This window comes from Pezoporus wallicus, unplaced genomic scaffold (genome assembly GCF_028554395.1).
Source record: "Pezoporus wallicus isolate ANWC-B61680 ecotype Strahan unplaced genomic scaffold, APGP_CSIRO_Pwel_v1 contig_161, whole genome shotgun sequence".
Taxonomy (NCBI): Eukaryota; Metazoa; Chordata; class Aves; order Psittaciformes; family Psittacidae; genus Pezoporus; species Pezoporus wallicus.
Genome location: NW_026642654.1, coordinates 9,364,445 through 9,380,205, shown reverse-complemented (window position 1 = coordinate 9,380,205; position 15,761 = coordinate 9,364,445). Strand labels below are relative to the sequence as shown.

The 15,761-nt window shown below is 37.2% G+C and overlaps 1 protein-coding gene across 6 annotated transcripts in view; it reads right to left on the bottom strand.

The window, feature by feature from the left end:
- MYT1L (myelin transcription factor 1 like) overlaps positions 1-15,761 on the bottom strand; it is a 308,925-nt gene that overhangs the window by 223,582 nt on the left and 69,582 nt on the right. The gene's annotated exons all lie outside the window — the stretch shown is intronic.

The window sequence follows — 15,761 nt, the reverse complement described above, 5'->3', positions numbered from 1 at the left end:
AGACGAAGTGTTAATGGGGCAGCAGTGGAGTGTGTCAGGAAAATGAAGAGACCCTGAGGGGCTCACCACACTGTTTATGCTCAGCTAAATTCAGCAGCATTGCCATAAATCCTCTAAAAGATACTGTACACAATTTCTTACATGCTACTTTTCAGGCAAGGAAATATTCAATGAGATTAGAAAATGGGAACAAAATTAAGCTTAAAAACTATTTTCTATTAAACAAGTTGTTTGCATGTAAACGCATCAATTAGTATGCTGTTATTACTTTTTTATAATTTTAGAAAAACACAGAGAAGGCCTTTTAATCTTCAAAATAAAGTGTGAATCTAAGTGGAAAAATCTGAAACTGTACACAGGAAAAGAGCCCTTTAACCAAAGAATCATAATTTCTTTCATAAAATTCTTTTCTAATTGAAGGATCACGTTTCAATATTAGTTTCTTATATACACAGTCCAGCTGGCTAAAACACAATTATGCAAAACCCCAACAACTTTTCATGAGAGTGCAAAATTCTTGATTTCTAGTTTGTTTTTTATTATTATTATTATTATTCTGAGATGGAATTATGAGGAGTAAATTAATGTTAGGAAATATACATAAGCCATTAATTCCAATAATTTACTGCTTAAAATTAAACATCTTATATATAGTTCTAATACATCTTCATGGTAATATTAACGTGCCTTTTATCTTCGATCTTAGAAAAAATTTTCCCTAGGATAGATGGATTTGCTCTTAGGGAGAAAATGGCTGTAACACGCTTTGTAACTTCAATTGTAGGCTCAGATGCAGGTAAAAAAATAGTTATTTACACAATAAGGGTACCAACGAAACAGTTACATGCTTCACAAAGTTTATTTTTCTACTTTTATTTCAACGGTAGGTTGATATTTATGATTTAAAAGTTGTGGGGCATTGCACGAGGTACTCCACCCCTCCGCCACAGGTGTTTCAGCACCATGGCTAGCGACCGCAACTGCCGTCCTGCTGCCCTTCGAAACAGCCGTCAGCTCCTTCCCATAGCCGTTGACTGCAAAATAAAAATACCTTATTTCTGGAGGTAGTGTAAGTAAGTGCATGTGCTCTGGATGTCCTAACTTGCTGCTGAATTAAAAATTTGTTACATATTAAAGCATTGGGTTTTTTTTCTGACAGAAAGGATTTACACTGGAATAGGGTATATTTAAATTAGACACCAGGAAGAAGTTCTCTACTGTGAGGGTGGTGAGACATCGGAACAGGTTGCCCAGAGAAACTGTGGATGCCCCATCCCTGGAAGTGCTCAAGGCCAGCTTGGATGGGGCTTAGAGCAAGTGGGAGTAGACGCCTCTAGCGGAAGGTGTCCCTGCCCTTGGCAAGGGGGATGGAACTAGATGATCTTTAAGGTCCCTTCCCACCCAAACCATTCCATGATACTATGATACTTGGGACTTTTCATTATTTGAAACAATGAGAATTAACAGATCTGAAAATAAATCAGTTGTTAAAATATGCAAAGACAAGTCTAAGAGGCTAACAATGCTGGTTTTCACTACACACTCCTGAGCCTCTACTTCAAATTGAAAAATATGATGTCCAGCAGCACTCTTGCATTTATGGGGAATACTGATTTGCATATACAAATCAAGTCTCCACATGTGCAGTACCTATTCAGAGACCTGCCTTAATATCAGCTTGGTAAACTCACATCCAGCCACAGGCAACTTGCTTACCCCTGAGAATACTGGAAAAATAAAGTCCCCACAGTTTTTTTCATTAGAATTCTGCTAATGATAAAAACGCTTTGTTTCAGGAGCCTAAACAAAAAAAATCAATTACCTTTGTAGAAGTAGTAATATAGGGTACTGCTTAGCACCTAAGAAAAGCAGATTAAATGACATGGCCTCTAAGATGCCCTAAGTGATGTACTTACTATTACAATGGCAAAAACACCTGGGACGGATGCTTTATCTTTATGAGCAGTAGACATTTTAGTAGCAAACAAGAAAATTCTCACAAAAAGGTTAAATTCCAAGTGATGCTGAAACCCAGCAATTCCCAGGAAGGCCATAAAGAGCTCCCCATTCTTATTATCCCCAAAGCTACAGACAAAAAAATGAACCAGTAAAATAGAATCCCCAGGAAATGTCCATCCCTACCTCACTCCCATGCAAACACTACCTGCCTTTCATGGGCTATGCACATCCTCTGCCTTCTTCTGCTCTACTATGTCAACAGTAGTGGTCACTCGAGTTGTTGCTTGCAATATTTAATTTGCTTTTCTGTTTCTTCAGGGAAGGATGAAATAATTACAACTATTTCCAATATTTGGATAGTTTTAAAAATTATTTAAAGAATTGAATTCATATTAATATTTATGAGATATTTGTGATTATGGACAGATCTTAGCAGATGACAGATGATGTAAATTTACAGACACTAAACTCATGCTTCTGATTATTCAGATTAATGTATAAATAAAATACAGTGGGCCTAGTCCTGCTTCTGCTGACATTAGGGAAACTTCTATCATGCTTTTTAATTGTAATGATACCATAAACCCAACCTCTAGAAATAAACATTAAGTCAAAGGTCAAGAAATATAAAACCAAAAAATCAGTTCAAAAGTATTAGCTGAATAACAAATACAATATTTTTTCTCCCAGAATATGAAATTCTGAATCCAAATGCAAAAAAAAAGAACCTAACATAAGGTAAAAAACTCTTTTCCCTATTATTACATATTTCCTGTATTACCTTCCTCCATCAAGAACCCATATAAAACTACAAAGAGTAAATATTTGTGAGCTTTTACATTAACTTTAACACAAATCCACCAATAGTCAGTCCCAATCCTGCTTTGAAGTATTACCTAGACTTATAAAACACTATTATCTATAAATAAAAGAGGATGATTAAGAAAACATGGTCTGAAATACAGAAATATAGCAGAGTGAATGGCCTTCATCAGAGGAAGAAGGTATCCAAAGCTGGCAGTTAGTGCTCTCAGAAAATTTAACCAATAAAAGCAGACAGTCCATGCGCATCCTTGTTAATACTCGATGTCATGTTTTCTGATGTCAAGTGTGGCTTAGGTAGGATTAATGGTTCAAAAAATCAGTTTCTGCCAAACAAGGATTTAAAACTAATGAGGAAAATACACAACTGGCATTGAGTGGAGTTTTTTTGGAAAGGCGGCACACACTCCTCAAACAGTGGTTAAACAGTTATTGCCTGACTGTGAGGCACACTGGAGAAAGTGGGAAACAGTGTGCTAATACCTGAGTAAAAAATCTGAGTATTTTCCTGACTATGGAAGGCAAAGAGGATGGTGGAAACACATCGGAAGTCTTTGCAGTGTTACTTGTGGCTTTTCCAAACTGAGCAATGTGTCCAGTGCCGGGAAAATACTGAATCTGAAATCTGCCTTAAGTAGGAAGGGTAACGGGTTCAAACTTAAACAGGGGAAGTTTAGATTGTATATAAGGCATAAATTCTTTACTGTTAGGGTGGTGAGGCACTGGAATGGGTTGCCCAGGGAGGTTGTGAATGCTCCATCCCTGGCAGTGTTCAAGGCCAGGTTGGACTAAGCCTTGGCTGGCATGGTTTAGTGTGAGATGTCCCTGCCCATGGCAGGGGGGTTGGAACTAGATGATCTTAAGGTCCTTTCCAACCCTAACTATTCCATGATTCTATGATTCCAGGTCCAGGAAACACACTATATTCACATAGTGGATCCATTTTCTGTGTCTCAGTTTGATGGTGACTTAGAATGTTCTATGATATACTTGAGGCACGTTTAAAATAAAATTGACACGTCTTTAAAGCCTAATGAGCAAAGCTGCATATACATTAAAGAGAGACCGATAGGTAGATAGCTATTGATCTTTATTTTTTTTATCCATCTCTCTATTTATAAAAGGGAAAGGAGGAAGGACACACACTAACCTTACTACTATTTTGACATGTGCAAACAAGCTCGATTGAACAGTGATTTTTTCATACAATACTCTGCTGAAATCTGCCTCATCATTGTCAGAACAGAAGAGAGACATGTATGGATATGCTCTTTCATTGACATACCTTGTCACCCCCACAGCTGACCCTCTGAAGCTGCAAGTTCTTATGTTCCTTGACCAAGACAAATGGATACATTTCAATTGATTCTTCTTTAAAATATATTAAGATACTTAAGTTTCTCAGAACCAACAGATTAACTATAGGTAACTATGTGAATTAAATGCAGAATAAAATCTGTTACTGCAATACTGATTTTTAAAAATTGAATACGGAAATGAAAGCATTGAGTTTGTTTTGTGGTTAGTCATACTGCAAATAAATCTATTAGTAGCAAACATATGAGTGGTAGTCTTTTCAGCATGTTTATAGTACATTATAGAGGCTAATGCTAAAATACTGCTCTGGATCTGAAAATTACCATTAGTTATACTCAGTTGCAATTTTTTACATCACAGAAAGTATTCCTGTGAACGAAACTTATTCTTACTTTGTACAAGACTCGCAAAGATTTGCTTGAAATACAATTGATCTTTCGATGACACTTGACAAAGAGAAAAGTATAAATAATGTTTACAAACTGGTCTATATTTGCAATTATATTTAGAGGAAGATAAATCCCAAAATGAAAACTACTATTTACTACTAGCTACTCATTGCCTTTCAATTATTTTGTTGTTTCAAAGACAGCCAAATTGAAACCTAAAGCAATACATGATCATTCACACACTAAGAATAAACGTAAGTGTAAACAGAAATGGTAGCTCTCCTCCAAGGCTGATATTTGTCTTCATGAACAATTGGAAAATACTTGAGAAAAATGAGCATTGCTCCACTGATCGGATTTCTTTGCAAATGATTTGTGAACAGATCACAGCACTAAATTAATCCCATATTGTATTTACAGTAAAAACTATAGCCATTGCCCTTACTTTCCTATGTTAAAGAATTTCATGGTTTCAGACTATTTCTCAGGTGACATTAGCTCAGAAACCCACTCTTCCTTCCTCCCCATATTTCGCTAGTACTGTCAGGTAAGAAAACAATAACTGGTATTACTACTTTGCCTTGGATGCAAAGCTGGAATATACACAGTTAGCTGGAGACAGGCAACTGCTACAAAACAACCCAACGCAAAACTTACAATAACAAATAGATAGAAAAGCAAAATATGTTTATGAACATATGTGTTAGGAGGACAAAGCCTTGGGTGTTCTCTGATGTAACCATAGAAGACCTCAAACAGGAAATGGGGTATTTGTAGGGCAAGTGCCTACAACAGATTGATTTCTATTAGTGTCAAAAGTAGAAAACTATGGAGTGCTAATGTATCAGATACAATGTGGACTGCATACCAAAGAGTTGTACTGGTATATCTGTAAAGCAAATGCAAAGCATTGTTGAATGAAAGAGAAAGCAAAAACGCTTGACTAGCAGGTAGAACAGATGTTGAATAGGTAACTTATGGATTAAGAGATACTACAAAGTAAGACAAGCTTAAATTCTATTTAGAATCAAAAAGATTTGTAATAAAGTCATAACAAATAAAGGTGCTGGTTTACAAGAAGGTGTATAAAAAACACATGAATACACCTATTTATAAATGAACAGAGGAAACGTCTGCCCTTTCATTACCTCCTTAGAGTAATAGAACTACTCACATACACTCATCATAGTGTCCAAGAACTTTGGGTTTCTCAGTGGAAACAGGTAATTGTGGAAGACGAACTGCACTGGCTGGAAAACCATGATACAGGAGGAGATAACGTAACATGCTGTGTAGTGCCAGAGAATGTAATGGACTTTACAGTAAGCACAGAGGAAGCGGAGAAAGCTGAGAGACTTTTCCCTTTGCTGAAAAACTGTTCAAGACTTAAAAGAGAGAAAGAAAATATTTCAAAATAATCAGTGTTCTCACGCAATAGCCAGAGCTGTGGGTGATGCACAGTCAGCTCCCTCACACACACCAAAAAGGCATCTCACAGCGAGTCTGAAACAGCACAAGATGGGCATCCTCTTTCCCCTGGATGTGAAAAGCAAGAATAGGAAAGACAGGTGAAATTAAGAGCCAGTGCTGTAAAGATATTGTAATACCACATGCCTGTACTGTTAAGAAAAAGATACAAAGCAAAGTAAGGAGATAAGCAAGAGGGAGAGATGAAGGAAGGGAACAGGATGTCTGAGCTTTGGGTCACTGAGGCAAATGGGAGAAATTTGAAGAAAAGATACAGAAAAGTAAGCATGAATGAGTGTTAGAGAAAATTAAAGAAGATCTTATTAACATTCTTATTGAGAAACCTAATGAGATGTGTATAGAAGGTGAAGGTTACAAATAGAGTAAGAGAAGGATTATTAAAGTGAACTGAACCTCTCAAATAAGTATCAAAGGCAGTGGCAAAAAGGTCATAGGAATGCCAGTTGAACATTTGTCATGACTTGCGATATTTTAACTTTTACAATACAGCATTAAGTTGATTCTCCTACAAAGACAGGCTGAGAGATTAAGAGTTGTTCAGCCTGGAGAAGAGAAGGCTCAGGGGAGACTGTGCAGAAGCCTTCCTGCACCTAAAGGGAGGCCTATGAAAAATCTGGAGAGGCATTTTTTTATAAGGACGTGTAGGGATAGGACAAGGGGGAATGACTTTAAACTGAAAAAGGGCAGATTTACATTAGATATAGGGAAGAAATTCTTCATTATGAGGGTGGTGAGGCATTGGAACAAGTTGCCCAGAGAAGCTGTGGCTGCCCCATCACTGGAAGTGTTCAAGGCCAGGCTGGACAGGACTTTGAGCAACCTGGTCTAGTGGAAGGAGGTTGGAACTAGATTGTCAACATTACAGCTCCTGTGTTAGATGTAATATTATCCAAAATCAGACTACACATTGTAATATTTGGTCACTATGCCCAGTATATCTCAGATGATCACAATAATTAAGGTAATGGTATCTGGCAGTTTCTTCTCTTCAACTCAGGAAGTTCAAAAGCTTCTGTTCACTGACAGTTTTCACTGTTCTAGTCCAGTGGCTGTTGTTTTCATTTTTTTTCTCATAGCTAACTGTTTTGCACCAGATTTGTAAACTTATTTAAATTCCTCAGGGTTTTTTCAGCACCTTCAGGTTTGATCCAAGTCTCTTTCTGACAAAGGAAATAATTTTGTGAGTCAAAGATCCTGACTAAGGACACAGAGGATGACAACCTGCTCTTCATCTACTACGACTCCTGGACAGGTATGGGTTGCTTTGTTACAGGCACTGTGAAAGATAACAGCCAGTTCCCCTGTTGGGGCTGAGCTGCCACTCAAAAATCAATGTAAGAGAAGGACTGTTGCAAAAGGAACACACTGAGAGCAGGAATGCACCTCAAAAAGCTGTAATGTACATGGCTGGGGTGACTAAAATTTCTGCAAGAGGGGTATCAGCAAGTGCAAAGATATCTGGCTGCACCTCAGCTCTCCAGTAAAAACTGTAAGAGATGCAATGTAGAACTGCAGACATTCATCTCCAACTCTTGAGCCTTAGACCTCAAGTGTGATTACTTTCATGGCGCCAAAAGACAACAAGTAAGTCTCTGAGACCCAAATTCTCAGAGGTTTTTAACCTGCCTAAGAATGTTTGAAGATCTGTATCTGAATGCGTTGAGTCCTCAAGGAATATTAAAGAGCAGAATTTAACACTGAAAGGAAAATATTTTAGGAGATCTACTATGTACAACTAAAACCAAGACGTATTTACAACAGGTTCCATCCTGTTCCCATTCAAGTCAACAACAACAAAAAAATCCTGCTTTTTGTAAATGACAGCAGCGTAACATCCATAAATTTGGGTAAGACATCTGAAAGTGCCCCCATGTGCTACCCAATTACCTGAGGACTATAGTCAATTAAAACAACTGTCAGCAGTCTAGATTGATTCTTCTCTTGTTGCCATTTATTATTATTGATATAGAGTTCTATTACTGAAATAAGGATGTTAGGCCCTAAACCAACAGGCAGTTTAACATCATCAGCATACTTTAAATAATCAGCACCACTCTGAATGAAACCTTTATTGCAGAAACTCAAAGGACTTTTCACCTGACTTTTCCTAGAGGGTTAATCAATAAGCCTAATTAAAAAACCCTGCAACCTTCAGTCATTCAATTGCTCAGGACTTTCAATAATACCAAATACAAGGAGGAAAGGTTCTCTCCTTGCCATGATTGAGAAGCTTCAAGAAATATTAAAAACTAAATGCAGATATTTTGGCTTGCCGGACAGATGGCAACGTAAAAATACATCTGAGTCACCGCAGCTATGAATCTTCACCTGCAAAGTCAGTGACAGCATAAACAGTTGTGATTGAAAAAAGGTCAACAGGATTCCATACATGTTTCTGTTGGTTCAAGTGCTAAGAAAGATATAACCACAGCAACAACCCACAGGTAGTCATCCAAGCGCTATTGTGCAACAAGAGCAAAGAGAAGCACCAGTGGCTCAGATACAAATGTGGTGAACACAAGATGGGCACAAAGATTGTCAGATGGACAGAAAAAGGTAGAGGGAAGGAAAGATGATGCATACTGTGGCGTATGTTACCTGCAATGCAAAATTTCAGTATGAAATTCTTATTTACAACATACAAAACACCCTTAATTGAAATTTGTGAACTTGCCAATATAAAAGTCATTAACATTTTCTTTCCAAAGATCTGATTTGTAATCACTAGAGTACATTTCCATTGTAGAAGCTTTTCTGACTGTTGAAATGTGCATTCATTTTCATTTAAAATAAACAAAATATGCTGTAATGCAGAAAGACTGAGAAAAGTAAGAGGATTTAAATGAAAACTAAGCATATATTGTCAGCAATAAGTATCATGAAACAGCTGGTAATTTTTAAATAGTTGAAAGATTAGGGAAATATGAATGGACATGAGAAAACAATTTTCCATCTCCTTTCCCAAGGCTCCAATTCAAGCAAATTAAAAAAAAAAAATACACGAAAACATGCAAAAGCAAAAGAAAAGTGCTAATGAACTTCAATAACTGTACTTAATCACAAAATCTAGTCAGGAATAGGCTGCTAGCATACGGCAAGACAGGTTGCAGACACTAGTCCTTTATGTAAAAGCAAATGTCAAAAGAAAAGCTCTGATATTTGGTTGTGGGCTCCCACTTTTCACATAGGCATTTCCTAAATCCATGTTTGATGAGCTTCTCTAGCTATAAATTCTGTAAATTCCCTCTGGAGCAGTGCAAAGTGTGCTTCATGAAAATGTCATCTGCCAGCGCTGCAATTACTCACACTCCAGCAATCATGTGCACAATGCAGAATGGGTCGAATTCAGGTGAGAATGAGAACCAGCAATCAAGCCTCTGGAATTGAGAACAAAGCCATTTTCTTTCATTTGCCATCAACACAACCATCAAGGCCTTAATTACAAGGCAAGTGTCAAGCCTGGCTGCTGAAAGGCTTATTATTATACAGCTCAGCTTCAAATCAGTTTTGTATTGATGAACTGCAAAAATGAGGAAGCCAGCTTAGCCCCACAAGAAAAGAAACAGGCAGTAACTGATTATGTGATTGGCAGGGGATAAAAAGGACACTTAAAAATGCATTTTTAGACAGTAAAGAATTAGTGAACAGCACACCTAAAACCTTTCTATAAACATATTTTCTCTCTCAGTAGCAAGTCAGGGTGGTTTGATAATTCAAAGCACACTTTCTTTATTTGAGATCATCATAGTATCCACAAAAGATACTGCAAAAAGACTCTCTTTAGGTCATGCATTCTGTTTTTCAGAGACCAATGCATGTCTCTGAATATTCTCATTGCCCCCTTATCTCTAATTGCATGTCTATAAATTTAACATAGAAATACGAAGTGAATCATACATGTATTCACAAGCCCTTGCCCAACAATTATCTATTCACATTAGATTAGTTGTCTTCATATTGAACAGCAGATGAGAAATCATCATTTAGTAAGCAACAGGATTTATGTTGATTCAACTGAATTATTGATAAGTACCACTTTATAACTAAGAGTCAAATGCCCTCTCTTTTACCATTTTCTTTATAAGACTTATAACAAATAGTGAATGAACTGTTAGAACAGGCCTCAATTTGGAACTGGCTGTTGATACAATATTACTGTTACCATACGTGCTACATCTTGTTTTGTCTTTTGCGGGTTTTTATAAACCCCTATTCTGACTCAGACTCTATGTCTTCCGTGCTTAGCTCATTCGTCTGCCTTTTTGATATCTAAGATGAATAGGTGCGCCTATAGGAGGTGGGAAACCATTCTTGTCAATGAACATTTTATCATCAATTAGATGTATTTTACCTAAAATGGTGACAGTCACAGCTCTTTCTTTACCCATTGCTGTACCCAAAAGATATACAACACAAATATATTTTTCCTCTTGCAGCACACCACATCCTGAAAATTCCAATGGCTCACTATTCAGCAGGATAGTAATTTAAAATCAGTGGTATGAGAAAATAAACATTAACACAAAAAAGATGAGAGGACATGACAGAGGTAGTCACAGCTCTATTTTTTCATTCACTTTCATTGGTTATAAACTGGTTTTATTTTCATGGGGTTTATAAATATATTATATACAAGACACACAAAAATAAACTACTCAAATTTAGGAGATAACAGAAAGATAACACCTGCTGAAAACTATTCAATATATTTTATCGGGGGGGGGGATGAAAAAAAAAAAACAAAAGACTAAAATTGATGGAGATTTTTTGTTTTAATAGGAAAAAAGTAGTCAGGCTTCCAGGCCATGTATATGAAGCATGTTCAGGTAATCTCAGTGGAGATTAGGCACTTTTATTGTAACTGTTTCGACTTGCATCTTTAGACACCTAAGTATTTTTAACTTTTTTTTTTCCAGTTTCCACCGAAAGTCAAAGCACTGAAAGGCAAATCAAGGAAGTTTCTCATACATTTACCATTATGTACCTTTCTTTTCTCTACAGATGTCTCCCCTCATTTCAGAGCTCTTATTTTTCTCTCTCTTTACCCTCAACAAACAAGAGCAGATTTTTCATCAGAAGTAACAGACTTCAGCTCTGTGCATATGTTGAGGGAATTACATGAGACAACTGCTTTCTTCAAGTTTATTTATAAAATTATTTATAGTCCACACAATTTGGGAATTCTTCATGTATTTGCAGTTAAGCATGTTAATAAGAACCTTGTTAGATTGACAGAACAAGTTCAAGACCCTACCCAGTACAATGCTAGTTATCTCTGACATCTAACATACAAGAGATTCTTCCAAATAACATTACCTAAACACTGCCTGGTAAAACTGAATTGCCACCATTTGAAAGCAAGTTGACAGAAATAGTTTTCCAGCTATGCAGTATAGTGGAAGAACAACAAATAAACCAAACCAACCCAATCTTATTAAAAAAAAATAAAAAAAAATTAATACCTTTCATATGAATCAATGTATTTTTAAACTTGAAATAAGCAGGCATACTCAGGGTGGGAAAGGAAAGGGAAATCTTTTCTATGTAATTTAAGGATACCACCTACAAAAAAATCAAACGGAATACGGCTTGCCCACATTAAAATTGCCACTATGGCAGAAAAAAATATGTTTACATTGAAAAGGACAGTTGCTGTTCTAAAAATAATTTTTTGTGAAAGTGTTGTTTATAATTATTGCAACAGTCTAATCCTACAGTTAGGGCTGCACCAACATCCACTTGGCAGGCAGTGAGAAATCATACTTAATACAGAGGAACTGCAAGCCAATACCTCTCATGAGCAAACAGCTGCACAGATTTGAGTGAGCTATTGACATTTCTAAACTTGAGTTTTATCATGTACCTGAAGAAAACCCTTTTTTTTTTCAGTTTACACAGAAAGTCACTTAAAAATGCCAAAATAAATATAGAGGATTAACTCTGTTAATTGATAAAAGTTTCCAAAAAAAAAAGTCTGTAAGATTTTTTGAGTCCACAAAGAAGATGGACTCAGGCTGAAAGGAGGATAATCAGTCAAAGATATTACCGAGTTGCTGAGATAACTATTGGCTGCTATCATTTAAAAAAGACACTTTTTTGATTTCTTATGGTGGGTATCAAAGGTTACCTATCACTTTGGATAGTCTTGGTCATTCTTCATCCTCCTGTTGTTAAGAACAAATGAACAGTGAAAATTCATCTAAATAGGATCTTCTGGAGAAGATCCTAATGCCATCATTTAGTGAATGGCATCACCTAGATGGGTCAATGCTCTCACTTCAGAGAAATTTTAAGGTATAAATTAGCAAAGTGACTGAGATACTCAAGTTTCTAAATTATCCACCAGAATCCTTCGGTCAAATTTCTTTCATAAATTTTTATAAGGATTTTATGGCCCAATTACATCTTTACATGATAGAGCTCAAAAGGAGTTCTCATTACAAAGGTCATAATTTCACATGTAATTACTGCATGAACCAGAAAGGTGTCTATCTGATAGAGGTTTTTATGCAAGTTTTACATTGGTCAAGGGTTTTTTTTCCCATTTTTCTGAAACAATTTCATATTTTGAAGTAGGTAATGAAAGCTTTGCAGTTTATCTCAGTACATACAAGACTTGGATTTCTCTTTATAAAAAGCCTGAAATGTGGAGCAAAATACATCTGCATCTTTTTCTCCACTCTCACTCTTAAATGCTACAAATTAAGAATGCAGTATCCAACAGATCTTGAAATAAAACATTTTAGGTTTTCCTCTGATTTGAGCATCCCAACACAGTGTATAGCAATTTGACCTACTCAGTTATTTAAAAAATAATAAACAATAACTACAGAGCAGGATAAGAAACAGTGATATACCTTTTGAGCAGGTGGCACCAGATGAACTTAGGTTCAGTGGGACTAAGTAAAATAATGTCCTAGAGGACAAAGGCTGATCTAACTGTAACTAAGCTCTTTTTTCTGCAGTCTTTTCTCTCATTTCATGACATCTTTGTTTTCCTACTTTTACAGCTAGACAAGAATTTCAAAACCTGCAAAGGCAAAAAACTCTTCCATGGTCATATCACAGAATCATAAAATCATAGAATGATGTGGCTTGGAAATGATCTTAAAGATCATGTAGTTCCAACTTGTCCTGCCATGGGCAGGGACACCTTCCACTAGACCAGGTTGTTCAAGGCCCCATCCAACCTGGCTTTCAACACTGCCAGGGATGGGGCATCCATAACTTCTCTGGACAACCTGTGCCAGTGCCTCACCACCCTCATAGATGCCCTTTAATAGTGGAAGAAACGCAAACTGAATACTTAGCCCTAACATTATATGGACATAAAGTAAGCATGTTCCCTTGTGTTGACTGAAATGAATATTGGCCAATTTCCCAGCTTTCCAAATCTATTACTTCATAGGTTACTATCATCTATTGATCTCGCATACATCTTTCTTCTTTATTAAATCATTCTCTAGACTCAGATATCTGCATAAGCAGGGCTGCACAAAAAAATAAAAAGCATGTGAGTTCACCTAAAGGGCAACATCCATGTTCACATTTATGTATGCTATCAAACAACAGAACACAGGCAAGTTTAACACTTTGTTTCTGAAGGGAATGTCTTTCTCAGACTTCAAGTTCACACTATTTGAGGTAAAATAACTATTATGCTAACCTAAGGCATATAATTTCACATTAATTCCAGCTGCAGACATACATTTTCACGTTTGTACTTCTGGAAAAATAGCAACTACTTTTGCCATTGTTTTTCAGGAATAGCCATTCTTGTATATTTTTTTATACAGAAAGTAACATGTAAAAGCATTTTCAGAGTAAGTTACCTCTGACCAACAGAGTTCACCATTACTGTTGTTCAGTCTTTTATACTTCACCCTCTACAACACCAAAAGATCTGACTGGAAACAGTAATAAAAGGTTAATTTATTTTGACATCATTATGCATTTGGCATGACTGCTCAAATAGGACAATTCCACAATCTATATTTAAACTAGTCAAACTTGGGATAAATCCAGTGGACTTAGGAATTTCTGGGCTCCTTGTCTCTGAAAGCTTCTCTTCCCAAACATCTTTCGTGTTTGATCCCTGGCTCCATCAAGCTGCACTCTTCCAAACTAGTGGCAGTTTCGACATCATATTACCAGAGTCAGGAGAGAAGACATATAGAACAAATTGCACATTACCAGTAAAGTCAGGAACTGGTAGCACAAGTGGACCTTCAGAAAGTAGAAAGCAATGGGACACTAGGAAGAGTGCTTATAGCACACATTATCAGAAAAGTTCTACCTCTGTGTACTGTGTACACAATGTACAATTCTCATACTATAATCCTCAAACCCAGAAAATTTTGGTGATCCATTATTAGGATGACACACACAAGTGGTCTAATCTCTACCCAAAAAGAAACGGCAAAACGGCAAACATTTTCTAGTCAGCAGGGAGCAGAAAAAAACACATTTTCTTTACTTAGAGAGCAACATTTTTAAAAAATAGAATGCAACTAAATTGTTTTGATGGAAAGGAAGCAAGTTTCTCCAGTACACAGGAATTATGAGTACCTCTGTCTGCACAGGGAATTTTCTCTTTGACTTTACCATGGTCAATTTAACTTTGTTGCTCTTCACCCAATTGCTGAACTCTTGCTAGCAGAACTGATGGAAGAAGAAGAAAGTCTCCCACAAGGTACACTGATCAGCAGATTTTCTGGAGACAATCTGATGGCTTTTGCCAGGTGAGGTATCACCACATATCAGAAGGTGTGCTCTTGCTAAGAAGACTGGCAAAGGAATCTGCTGTATGAAGGAAAGCAAAGACATAAGACTACTGAACTATTAATTTCTACAAAACAGCTTCCTAGTTGAGGTAGATTAGCCTCTGACCATTTTTAAGCAAATATTTCAATTCAACAAATCATTTTTTCCTTTACTTGGTTGTTGCGGTTTGAGTAGCGACTGTACTTGTTGCTGGGGGTGGTGCAGCTGCTGCGCTTGGAGCTGGGGTAACCGCGCTGTCTGTTGCAGTTGAAGTTTGAGCAGCTGCTGTACTTGCCACTGGGGTAGCTGTGCTGTTCATTGCACCCAGAGTTTGAGTAGCGACTGTTGCTTTGCCCTCAGATCCAGGGACATTCTTTTCCTTTTGAAGGTGCTGGATAGTGTTGAACAAGGCCCTGTAAGCATAGGCCAAGCCCCAGCACGTTGCCGTGATTTGTCCATCTCTGGTATGGCCAGAATGACCACACACCTCATTTAAGTGTTTTACTAATTCTTCTGGATTTTGCAGTTTTTCGGTGGTGAAATTCCAAAGTACTGGAGGGGCCCACTGACCTAGATACTTGCCCATACTATCCCACACACCCTGCCACTCATGACTGTCCAGCCTCAGGGAAAATCTCTTGGTCCTCCTACATCGTCGTTTGACCCCAGACAAGACCCAAACCTGACTCTGCTTAACTCTTGAAATCAGTAGTGGGCAAAACACACTCTGTATGTGTGCCAGCATGGTGATCCCCATCACGAACAGCAAACAAGTCTCAACAGCATTAAAAGGCCATTGAAAAACTTCAAAACTCTCAAATTTAAATGGTCTGGGGGGAGGACTGGGAGGGTAAAAGGATGTCTCCTTCACAGGTTGAGCACCTGAGAAGGAGAAAAAAGATGTGTAATTGCTAAGCACCTCCATCATATACCTCCCAAAGTATAAAGGTGGTGACCACACTGGGAACATAAGCTAGATCACTTTCATGATCAATGATTCTATTGTATTACAAGTCATTACCA